The sequence below is a fragment of the Zingiber officinale genome, chromosome 5A, assembly GCF_018446385.1.
Source record: "Zingiber officinale cultivar Zhangliang chromosome 5A, Zo_v1.1, whole genome shotgun sequence".
Taxonomy (NCBI): Eukaryota; Viridiplantae; Streptophyta; class Magnoliopsida; order Zingiberales; family Zingiberaceae; genus Zingiber; species Zingiber officinale.
The window spans coordinates 137,887,664-137,900,901 of record NC_055994.1 but is presented as its reverse complement, the minus strand read 5'-3'; positions in this window follow the sequence as shown (position 1 = coordinate 137,900,901).

The window sequence follows — 13,238 nt, the reverse complement described above, 5'->3', positions numbered from 1 at the left end:
AAGTGCCCAAAGGTGTTTGGATAGCCCACAGAAGATTCACCGTTCCTTGCGATGCGACATATACCCTATGACCACTCGTTAGGATTATTACTCAAAGTCTTTGGCCAAAATATCACATGTTAAGAGTGTGAGACTCTTGTACACATGTACGAGTAATTTGAATCCGTAGAACGAGGAAATATTACTTGAGCTAGGTGTAATGTAGTCAGCCTAGTGGGGACAAGACACATAGACCATGTCCTAAACTAAATGGGCATAAGATGAGTGAAAGGAACGAGGCACGACTCACTGAGATATGATTTTTCGGCTAATTGGGGATCATGATGTACTGCTAGGTGTCACTCATGATCGTTCTATAATTAAGTAGTTAATTATGAACGACCAAGATAAACCGAGATTTACTGCATGATCGTTGTGAAATTACTGCATGATAACCATGATTTTACTGCATTATTTTGATTCATTTATGCATGGTTTTGAGGTTGATTTTATAGGTAAATCATGGTTACATCACATTTTGTGCATAGTGTGTATTTTTGGACTTAATTGCAAATGATATTATTTTTGGTGTTATTTGATGCTAATATTTTATTCTTATTTTGTAGGCATCAAAGGATCTTAGATTTGGATCTATTTGGACTGAAATTGGGCTCGAATCATAGTTGAAACAAGAAGATCAAGCTTTGGGTCGATTTGGGTCGTTCATCAAGAATAGGACAGATCTGGACCATCCGTTGAAGATCTGGCCGATCAAACTTAATGGGGAGCAGATCTAAGCCATTTATGAATATCTAGAAGTTTTGATCCAGATCTGAGTTCATCCAGCCATTGATCCAGCCCGAATTAATTTGGGTCGTTCATTGAAGACTGTGCAGATCTGGGCCATCCAGTGATGATCTGATCGATCCGACCTACGGGAGGGTAGATCCAGACCCCTAGACCAACATCAGTACCTTCGGATCGGATTTTGGATGACATTTCACTGTTGATTTAGCCCGGAATCAATCTCAGCCGTCCGATCAGATCCAGATCTGATTTAAATGAGAAGCTACAGTGCCTTTCTCCGTCGTCGACTCCTCCGCGCACAGCGCCGCGTCCCGCGAGATTTCCAGTGGATTCCGACCGTCATTCCTTCTCCGATCATCCTCCCGAGCTTCTACCTTGGTGGAAGACTTCTTAGCAGCTCATCCCGATCATCTGGAGCACCGGCGAGTGTTCTCTCCGGCGGAAAATCTGCTCACGGCGACTTCTCTGTTTTCGCCAGATTTGGAGGTGGTCTTCCAAATCTGCGCTCCGATTCCCATCAGTGACGCTTGGAGGTGGTCCGCCGCCGTTATTGAGCTTCATCCGATGCCATCCGCATTCCATAGCCTTCCATCAGATCCAGAGGCAGATTTCCAGATTTTCGGCATTTTCTTGGGTTTAGGGTTGTTTCAGCTCGTCGGGGGTGGTCCGTCGGCGTTTTTGAACCTTCCTTGAGCTGATACGCAGCTTAGATGCTCCACTGAGGTCCGAAATTGGGTGGTCTCGATTTTGGCCTCTTGTGTGACGGCTTGAGTGTGAATTTTGGTGAGATTGATTGTGAGAATGGATTGGTTTACCATTTTATTTCATTTTAGTTCTTTTTCATTTCTGTTTTATAGCTTAGATTGGATTCATTAATTGTTTGTTATGTTTTTAGCAGTAATTTAGTATTTCATTACTTAATTAAAGCTTAGTTTAAGTTAATTGGATGCTTGGTTAAGTGTTTAGAGTTTAAGTTCCAAATTAGGGTTTAAATCATGCTTTAGATTAAATTTTATTTCTGTCTTGTAATTTCATATTTAGTTTAAGTGTGTGTTAATAATTTAATCAAAACGTAGAGTGACAATGCGTTTGGGTTTGATTGTTGCCACACAAGTGTTCATTGGCACACAAGTAGATTTCACTATTGCTTTAGATTAATTTCTTAATTGCTGTGTTTTTCCTTTGTTAGATTTAGATTCAAAGTTTAAATCCCCCCAACTCCATTTTTATATCGAAAACCCCAAAAAAATAGGAATAAAAGACAATCCTAAATTACATTCTACCGTTGGTTCCTCGGATCGATCCTGGGCTCGTTACTACAACATTATTGTGAAATTAAGGGGTTCAGTGGAATATACATTTATTAATTTGATATTAGCGCAAGTGACAGTTGCAAAAGTTTATAATATCAAATTTTGGCGCCGTTGACGGGGAGCACTTTAAAATATGTAATGTTTGGTAATCTTAGGATTGTTTTGATTGCTTTCATGTTTATATATCCATGTGTTTGATTTTATTTGTTCCTGAATCTTCTAATTTTATTTGCTAGTGTTTTCAGTGTAAGAACAGAAAATTTTTTTTTGACCATGGATCCATATTATCCGTATTTTGGAGATGGGATAGAGAATTATAATTATCAACCTCAGACTCAGTTTTATCAGCTTGAATCTCAGTCCTACCTACCTATGGAGCAACGGAATAGGTATGAGGATGCACAAGAACAAATTGAAGAATCAATGTGGAAATGCAATGAAGTTATGCAACAAATGAGAGAGCATCAAGAGCAGCAATTTGCAAGGATACAGAATATACAGAGTCAGTTAGATCAGATAGCATCATCTATTAATCAGTTACAAGCACAAAGAGCCAGTGAAGAGGTGGATTGTGGAGATCTTGTCAGGCCTGACACTACTTCTATTTCTTCACAACAATTTTCTAGTTTTATTTGTGATGATGTAGTTGTTCAGATTTCTGATTCTACTAATAGTGTTGCTTTAGATGATGTGAATGATGCAGGTCTTGTTGCGATGATGTAGTTGTTCAGATTTCTGATTCTACTAATAGTGTTGCTTTAGATGATGTGAATGATGCAGGTCTTGTTGCAGAAGATAATTTATGTGTAGGGGAATGCTTACTGGAAGCATTACCTCAAGAATCACCAAGAATTGAAGATGTAAGTGTAGGGACTTGTGCTATGGAGCCAAGCACCCAGGAATCACTACATAAAGATGTACATTTACCAGAACTAGAGTCTGAGCATTTTCTTGATGAAAAAGAGGTAACAATCACCACTCCAGGTACCTCTCAAGATGACAAGGTGAGTATTTTGTGTAATTTTTCAGAGAATTTTATAGAGGTACCATTTGTTGATTTTATTAGTTGTTATTCATTTCTTGAAATATCTTTAAACCACACTGATATTCTCCTATTTTCTTTTTGCCGCACATGTGTGTGGGAGGTGTTTTGTTTTATTGATGTTGTAGGAGAACATAAGCTTCCGGAGTGGGTATTAAAACTGAACCGTCTACGACCTCCGGAAAAAGTTTTCAAGGGAAAAAGGATGAATAAAAAGAATTTAAGTGGAACCATGATTACTCCACTTCCGGGGTGGCTTCTTCTTCTAGATCTTCTTCAGCCACCGGGAATTAAAGGGGAGTTGGTTCCGATTTAGCTTGCTTTTGAATTTTTAGTCATGCTTTGTTAATAAATTTGTTATACGTTTCTTTAGTTTTATACTCTTTGCATTTTGTTTAGCATACATAGCAATTTCAATTTGAATAAAAGTCTCCATGAATTGTTTAGTGATACTTTTAAGATGGTAAAAGTCTCTTAAATTTGACCATCAATTTTAGGTCATTTAATATGATTTGATGCTTTTCTTGCATTATATTGGTTAATTTGGTGGTGGATTCCATTTTGATTAATTAAGCTTGATTGCATAAAAATACCTAGAGAGGACCACTTTAAGTCTATACACGATTATATTCTTTTGTGTGGCATGCATTTACAACAATTGAACTCTAGAATTTGCTTAGATTCTTTTCAAAGTCACAATAGCATATGTATCCATGAAAAGAAAGGATATTTGTCATTTTTATTCTATCATAAATTCTAATTTCTTTCTCCATAATTTTCTTGAAACATCCTCCTCTCCTCTAGCATTTTAACCTTTGATCATCTTTGCTTGATATGTTTCTATTGGGAGTATTGGTTGAATTCTTGATGAGTTGTATTGACTAGATGGACAATGGATTAAGTGTGGGGGAGATGTTTAGAGCTTTTGAATTCTTGGATTCATTTGTTAATGGACAGGATTCAAATTCGAGCCAAAGATGAAGTTTTGGGAAGATGAAATGTAGTTAAATGCTTAAGGTTTTTCAGGTTGGAGTGCTACTGTTCTAGAAAGTAAAATGATGAAAATATTGCTATGAATGATTGTATGCTAAATGAATTAATTCCTTGAGTTTTATCATGTCAAGAGCAAGTTACAATTGCTTGGGATTTAGAGACTTGATACTATGTTGTTCCATTCAAGACTTTGTGGCAAGAAGGTTTTGAAAATGCTTAAATCTTGGTTTATATTTGGAGTTGCTGGATATGAGTTTTGCTATAGCTTTTGGAGGATGTGGAGAAATGCAGATTTTGCATATCTCCATAGCATTTTGTGCCGGAAATCAAGAATAGCCTTAAAACCTATGTGAAACTCAAGTTAAATTCCGTTTAGTGCTGAAACAAAAAGTATTCTTGCTGCCATGGCATCTACAAAATTTGATACAGAATTTCAGAATGAGGAATGATTGAAAAAAAAGCAAGAAATTCAAAAACAGAATTGAAAGAATGAGCTCTTGAAGCTACTGGATCAATATTGGATCAAAAAAATTGGTACCTTGAGCAGTGAGCCTTCTAAGTGATTTTGTAAACTGAAACAAGAGTGAAATCAAGCTGTCCTTGGACTTAAATGATTGTGTAGTCCTATAGAAAAACTCTGATGATGAACAGAAGGAAGAAAATCAGAATCCGGAAATCAGTTTTAAGTTCTGAACTTGACTTTTGAAGGTCTTGTCTTTTCTGCAAATCTTTATGAAGCTGAAGTCTTCCCACTACAAACTTGTTCATTAAGTGCTTATAGATATATTCTATAGTCTGACTAATTAAGAGTAAAGAAGGCTGAAATTCTGAAATCTCAAGTTGCTGGAAGTGATAAGTTGATGCAGGAGACAAGTAGATGATTAAAGATGTGAGGAGTTTTGAAGGTTTGCTGCTGAAAACTTGAATTATTCTGATCATCAACAACTGAAATTCAATTCTTATTCATTCTATGCTGAATGGGAATCTTTGTTAAGCTGAAATCTGTACAAACACAGGAATGAAATTTGAAATGAAGAATGCTATAGTTTCAGCAGTAAGGGAACTCATGAATTGCAATATTCTACAATCTATTGTGGGTATCAAACCATTGGGAGGAAGAAAACAGAAAAGAAGAAAAGAAAAGCAGAGAATTTGATTTTTGCATTTTGTTGTTGGAATTCTGAACTTTTCGATTGGAAGGAATTGAAGGTGGAAACCTGAAATGCAGTATAAAACCAAGTTGAATCTGTGAAGTTCTATAGGCAATTAATACATTTTCAATTCTGCTGGTTTTCGAAAGGCTGATAGCTGCAAAGTATTAGGAAGGATTTGGATGTTGGCTATGGAGTTATAGATAGGAAATTGATGTAGAAATGGCTGCTGTTGATAAAGTTGGTTGTTGCATTGGATTGTATTTCTTGTGCAAACTGTTAAAGTTGTTCTTATCAGCATTATTGTCACTGATATTGCAGCATGTGTTTTGTGGGAATTCAGATAAGGAAGGACAGTGGTTTAAAATGTGTACCAAACAAGTGGCAAAACAGAAATGTTAAAACTGCTGAAAGTACCAAAAGCTGAGTAACAAATCAGATTGCTGAAATCAAATTTTCAATAATGATCTTGAGTTTCTAATGGAAAGAAAAAGATGGTGCTGCTAACAACTTGAATTGCTGATTTCTTTAGTTCCAAATTCATGCGCCAACTGAAAATTCTCAGTAGGTACAACTTTGAACAGAACAGAATTCTTGAAATTGAAACTTAATGCAGTAATAGAGAAGATCAGAATTGTTTATGTGCCAAGATGTATCAAAAATCAGAAGTAGCATTTAAACTATTAAGAAGTTTAAGTGAAGCTTTGGGATTTGCAGTAACAAATGGTGCCTTTGTGTTTCTATGACTTATATGAGTTTACTAGATAGAGTTTTCAAAAGCTATGGCTGAAGAGTAGGAACAATTCTTTAAAGCTGTAGAAATGTAGAAATCTGTGGAAGAAAATGAAATGTATGGAAAAGGAAGTGTTGCATAGATTACATAGATGAAATTATTTTCCATTCAACCACGGAACAAGTGTTAAATACACATGAAGGAATAGTGGTAAAAGCTCAGTCTTTTGAAGTTTAAATGTAGAAATGGAACAACAAGAAGGAACAGAACAGAAAGGGACCTTGAATTGAACCTGATTTCGGAAATTTTCAGCTTGTCTTGTGGATTTATGTGATAAACATTAGGATATTAATGAACTATGTCTTATGTGAAGTGAAAGCTCAGTCTTTGAAACATTATTGTTGCTGTTTTTGAGGAAGTTTTGAAATGGAAGTTGAAGCCTTGACATATGTGATAATAGAACTTTTCTTCAAATGAAGTATACAAGATAAACAAGGAGTGAAAGAATGTACCAACTTAAGTGTTAGTGTGCCAAATTGTGTTGTTGAAGCTAATTTTTGCAAACAGAACTATGATTCTGATTCCTGCTGATCTTCAAAATTGCAAGTGAGGTCATTCATTCAAAGGAAGAGTAGAGACATCAGCAATAGGTAGATCTGATTTTTGGAATTGATGTTGCAGTGTCTCCAAGCCTAAGAAGTGTAAGAAAGTAATTGAGATTGAGAGTAAATTGGGTAGATATTGAAAGGTATTACAGTTTCTTCAAAATCCGGCCAAGTATAAATTCCAAGGTTCTGTTGGAAGGAAAGATTAGAGGGTGATACTCAAGTAGGACATTCAATTTTCGTGTGCCAAGTTTTCTGGCTATTACTGATCTGAGATGACTGATATTAAAGTCATTTCGATTCATTATCAATTGACTATTTTTCAGAGCTTCACGTGGTGTTTAAATTTCATTGTATAGGATTCTGGACACTAAAGAACAGAATTTTACAGAACTGAACAGAATCTGTAAAAATCTGTTTGATTGAAAATCTGCAAGTAGTTGTTGATTGAAAAAGTTGCAGAATCTGATTTTTATGCTACAGTTCTGTGAATTCTGCTCAATTCAGTTGATCATGTTCAACAGATTAATTTGGAAACAGATTACTAGAGAGAAACAGAACAGAAAAATGATGCTGCCATTGGCTGAAACAGAATTTTGTGAAGCTTTTGTTCTTTTATTATCATTTGGTGTTTCTTTCTTTCCAATTCTGAAAATGAATTATGCTGGATAATGGAATCACTTATCAGATTTGAAGCTGTGATAATGACAATGAATTTCTGAAAATCTGTTTGCAAATTTAAATTTCAGATTTCAGAATATGCACTACCAATCATATTTTGTGCCACCTTCTCTTATGTACTTCTTGGACAGTGACTAATCCAAGTTAAATGCCCAATTTGTAATGCTATTTGTTCATGTTGTATTCGGATATGCAGAGAAAGTAAAGAATTCTGCAGCAGTAACAGAGTAAACAGTGGTTTTTGAAGTGTGTTAAGAATTGGAAAGCATGTGATTCTTTATTGTCCGAGACGGCCAAATTTTAAGTGTGGAGGAGGGGGTTCTTGTTGATTAATTATTGTGAGATGGTTTTAGCTTTGAAGTGATAGAATTGAAGTGGAAATTCAGTAAACACAGTGAAGGAAAGGAAAAAAATGTGGCACATCAAAAGAGTATCAAAGGTGAAGGAAGAGTATCAAGATTTTTGGTTTGTTATTAAATTGGAGGGGAGGTTAGCTTGGCATTTTGAATTGATAAAAACAAATGGTATTCATCTCTTTTCACATCAAAATGGTCAACTCATCAAGTATACTCCTCCAATACTCTCATCTTCTAATTTTCTTCATTAATGCCTTTTCTTTTGCCTATTTCATCCATTTCAATTGTTTTTTTTTGCTTCTATTTCAATTCTTGTTGATTAAATCCTTTTGATTCATGTATGCTATGTTTATAGTGGTGGAGAATTAGAAAATAAGCAAGCTTATGGTAGTGAAATGTTGTGAGTTGCATTGAGAGAGCTCCACTTATATGCAATTTTGAGTGTGAGAGCTAGAATAGGTAAATCCCTTATGAGATTGCAACTTGCTTAATTTTTCAATTGGATTGAAACTATCATACCTACTGATTAGTGCTTGGATTGTATTCATGATTGTTTGTGATCTTTAAGATGATCTTAGTTAAACTCTTTTTACTATCTTTTAGGTATTGCTAGGAAATTTTCTATGGAGATGATTTTTAGTTTCTTTACTTTCACGGGGCGTTCAAGACTAAGTGTGGGGGATTTGATAACCATGATTTTACTGCATTATTTTGATTCATTTATGCATGGTTTTGAGGTTGATTTTATAGGTAAATCATGGTTACATCACATTTTGTGCATAGTGTGTATTTTTGGACTTAATTGCAAATGATATTATTTTTTGTGTTATTTGATACTAATATTTGATTCTTATTTTGTAGGCATCAAAGGATCTTAGATTTGGATCTATTTGGACCGAAATTGGGCTCGAATCATAGTTGAAACAAGAAGATCAAGCTTTGGGTCGATTTGGGCCGTTCATCAAGAATAGGACAGATCTGGACCATCCGTTGAAGATCTGGCCGATCAAACTTAATGGGGAGCAGATCTAAGCCATTTATGAATATCTAGAAGTTTTGATCCAGATCTGAGTTCATCCAGCCATTGATCCAGCCCGAATTAATTTGGGTCGTTCATTGAAGACTGTGCAGATCTGGGCTATCCAGTGATGATCTGATCGATCCGACCTACGGGAGGGTAGATCCAGACCCCTAGACCAACATCAGTACCTTCGGATCGGATTTTGGATGACATTTCACTATTGATTTAGCCCGGAATCAATCTCAGCCGTCCGATCAGATCCAGATCTGATTTAAATGAGAAGCTACAGTGCCTTTCTCCGTCGTCGACTCCTCCGCGCACAGCGCCGCGTCCCGCGAGATTTCCAGTGGATTCCGACCGCCATTCCTTCTCCGATCATCCTCCCGAGCTTCTACCTTGGTGGAAGACTTCTTAGCAGCTCATCCCGATCATCTGGAGCACCGGTGAGTGTTCTCTCCGGCGGAAAATCTGCTCACGGCGACTTCTCTGTTTTCGCCAGATTTGGAGGTGGTCTTCCAAATCTGCGCTCCGATTCCCATCAGTGACGCTTGGAGGTGGTCCGCCGCCGTTATTGAGCTTCATCCGATGCCCATCCGCATTCCATAGCCTTCCATCAGATCCAGAGGCAGATTTCCAGATTTTCGGCATTTTCTTGGGTTTAGGGTTGTTTCAGCTCGTCGGGGGTGGTCCGTCGGCGTTTTTGAACCTTCCTTGAGCTGATACGCAGCTTAGATGCTCCACTGAGGTCCGAAATTGGGTGGTCTCGATTTTGGCCTCTTGTGTGACGGCTTGAGTGTGAATTTTGGTGAGATTGATTGTGAGAATGGATTGGTTTACCATTTTATTTCATTTTAGTTCTTTTTCATTTCTGTTTTATAGCTTAGATTGGATTCATTAATTGTTTGTTATGTTTTTAGCAGTAATTTAGTATTTCATTACTTAATTGAAGCTTAGTTTAAGTTAACTTGATGCTTGGTTAAGGGTTTAGAGTTTAAGTTCCAAATTAGGGTTTAAATCATGCTTTAGATTAAATTTTATTTTTGTCTTGTAATTTCATATTTAGTTTAAGTGTGTGTTAATAATTTAATCAAAACGTAGAGTGACAATGCGTTTGGGTTTGATTGTTGGCACATAAGTGTTCATTGGCACACAAGTAGATTTCACTATTGCTTTAGATTAATTTCTTAATTGCTGTGTTTTTCCTTTGTTAGATTTAGATTCAAAGTTTAAATCCCCCCAACTCCATTTTTATATCGAAAACCCCAAAAAAATAGGAATAAAAGACAATCCTAAATTACATTCTACCGTTGGTTCCTCGGATCGATCCTGGGCTCGTTACTACAACATTATTGTGAAATTAAGGGGTTCAGTGAATATATACATTTGTACAATTTGATTAGCGGATGTGACAGATTCGCCTCATCAGTGTCACTCATGATCGTTCTATAATTAAGTAGTTAATTATGAACGACCAAGATAAACCGAGAACCTATTGGGTCACATGCACTAACAAGTCTCTAAAAGATGTAAAAAAAATTAAAGAATAAGATTCTTAGATCAAGAGATAAATTTTTTGTTGGACCACACATAAGACAAATATGGAAATATTTGTCGCAATGGAAGCATGGATGGGCCACATCTCTTTTGGAAGAGTTGGACCATATTTGGTTTAATCATGAATTAGTTATAAACCAACTTGGTTTAGTTGTGAACCAAACTAAGGAGATAATGAGCTAATTTTTAGTTAAGGGATAACGGGTTAGATTTGGACTTTATAATTCAACTCATTAATGAGGGTTATGTTGGAGTGTATACTGAAAGCCTAAGCTTTGTAAACATTCATTTTGAATAAAGAATCACATTTGGTCAAATTGTCTACATTTAGTTGTAGTTGTTCAATTAATTTATACTGTAGATAACATAGTATGTGGTGTCACATACAGAAGATAATGTTATCAGTACCTTATAAATTATAAACAGTAGCTCACGACCAAAATGGAAAGGAACAAACCATTAGAAGGTCGTAGTGTAATTAGGTATCAGTTTATCTTGACTGTATAATTACACTAGTACACTTAGAGTGTATTGAGTAGGATCATTTGAGGTCGTTTCTTTTATACTGACCTTATAAAGAAACAAAGACCTCGGTTATTATGGAAGTGTGTGCTCTTAATCCTGATATAATAACAAGCACATATATTTGATATTTATTTCTTTAATTTATCAATGGGTGAGATTTAGTTCGATGAATCAATAAGCCCGATAAGTTGGGAAATGGTATCACTTATAGTGTGTTGTTGATTATAGAAGGAAACTGTGTCCTAGAGATACTAGGTTGATAATGTCCCCAAGAGGAGCTCATAAAGATTGTCATGTTAAACCCTGCAGGTGGACTTAGTCCGACATGATAATAAGGTTGAGTGGTACTACTCTTGGACTTAGATATTAATTAAATGAGTTGTCAGTAACTCACTTAATTAGTGGACATTCGATATCTTAAACACAGGGAGACTAACACACTCATAATAAGAAAGAGCCCAAAAATGTAATTTGGGATTGGTGCGGTAGTTCAATGATAGTTCTCTAGTGGAATGAATTATCATTGATAAAATTAAGTTGTGTGTTCGGGGCGAACACGGGATGCTTAATTTTATCGGGAGACCAAAACCAATTCCTCCTCTCGGTCCCTATCATAGCCTCTTATTTATAGAGTTCTATACCCACCCAATAGGGGCCGGCCAAGCTAGCTTGGGAACAAGCTAGGGCCGGCCTAGGTATGAATTTGGGTGGCCGGCCCTAGCTTGAACCCAAGCTAGTGGGGGCCGGCCAAATTAAATTAAAAAGGAATTTTAATTTTAATTTTTATTATGTGGAAGAAATAATTTATTAAAGAGAATTTAAATTAAAATATCTCTCTTATAAAAGATCTACAAAAGATTAAAGAAAGAGATTAGATCTCTTTCCTTATTTGTAGATTGGTGAGATATTTTATTTTCTCTTTAAAATTATTCACATGTTGATAAAATTAAAATTATAGAAATTTCCTTTTATCAACCATGAAGAGATTTTTAAAGAGAAATTTTATTTTTTAAAATTTCCGAAAACAAATTAGGAAGTTTTAATTGTTGATTGAAACTTGTCCAATTTGTTCTCCAATGATGTGGCCGGCCAATGTAGGTTTATTTGGGAAATTTTATTTTATTTTTCTCAATTAAATCATATCAAGGAAATTGAGGAAATTTTATTGTAATTAAATTTCCTAATTTGCCTAGGCCAAGGAATATAAAAGAAGGGGTGAGGGTGCCTTCATGAGATACAACCTCTATTGTTTTCTCTCCCTCTTTTCCTTCGTGTTGTGGCCGGCCATCATCCTCTCCCTCTCTTCCTCTTGTGGTGGCCGAATACTTCATCCCTCTTGGAGTTCTTGTGGTGGCCGGATACTACTTAGAAGAAGAAGAAGAAAGAGAGAAAGCTAGCATCTCTTGAAGCTTGGTTAGTATTTTGGTTTTCTTCTTTGGTGAAGTTCTTCCTTTGTGGCCGAACCTTGCTTGGAGGAGAAGAAGGTGGTTGGTGGTTTCTCATCTCGGTAGATCGTTGCCCACACAACGTCCGAGGTTAGAAGAGGAATACGGTAGAAGATCAAGAGGTTTTTCTACAAGGTATAACTAGTAATTTTTATTTCCGCATCATGCTAGTTATTTATGGAAATAATACCAAATACAAGAGGCTTACGTTCTAGAATTTCGAATATGTTTTTTTCGATGCTGTGTTCTTTTGTTTTTCTTTTCCTTGTGATTTGATTGTTCTCTTTGGTTAACCTAAAGTTATTTTAGGAAATTAAATATTAGCTTTCTATAAAAGGTTTTGTCTAGTCGGTGGTGGTTGCTCCCATATCCAAGAAGGCCATGTGCCTCGCCACGTCAGTACTGGGAACCAATTATGGAAATTAATATTTAATGGAATTAATAACTTAAGGAGACTTGGGTCGAACGTGTAAAGTTCCGCAGGACATCCAAGTCAAAACCTAAAAGAACAAATAGATTAAGTTTTGGATCAAACGTGTTAAGTTCCGCAGGCGATCCAAAATTTAATTTAAAAGAACACATGGTAGCTAGGAAAAGGTTCAGACCTTTGTACAAAATTTTTGTACAGTGGAACCTATAGGTTTTCCGAGTAGCAACCAACAGGTTATATATTGATATGGTTGAGAGAAGATTATACACATGAGATCATTAATTAGCTTATAAGGTTTTTGGAAAACTTTAACCTAATTTCTCTTCTCCTCTCCCTCTCCCCTCTCTCTTTGCCGCCGCCAATAAGGGGAAGCCCTTCCCCTTGTTGTCGTGACCACCACAAGGAAAAAAATCTCTTCTTTGTGTGCTTCTCTTCCTCTTTCTCTTAATCCCTCTTCTTCGCTTGTAGCTAATAACTTCCGAAGAAAAGGCTTATACTCAATGAGTTGTCTTGAGGAGCTCGACGTAGACACAAATAGAGACGAGGTTCGACAACGTCGCTACGGTTGATGCCCTTCTCGTTATAGGTCATTCGTAATGTACA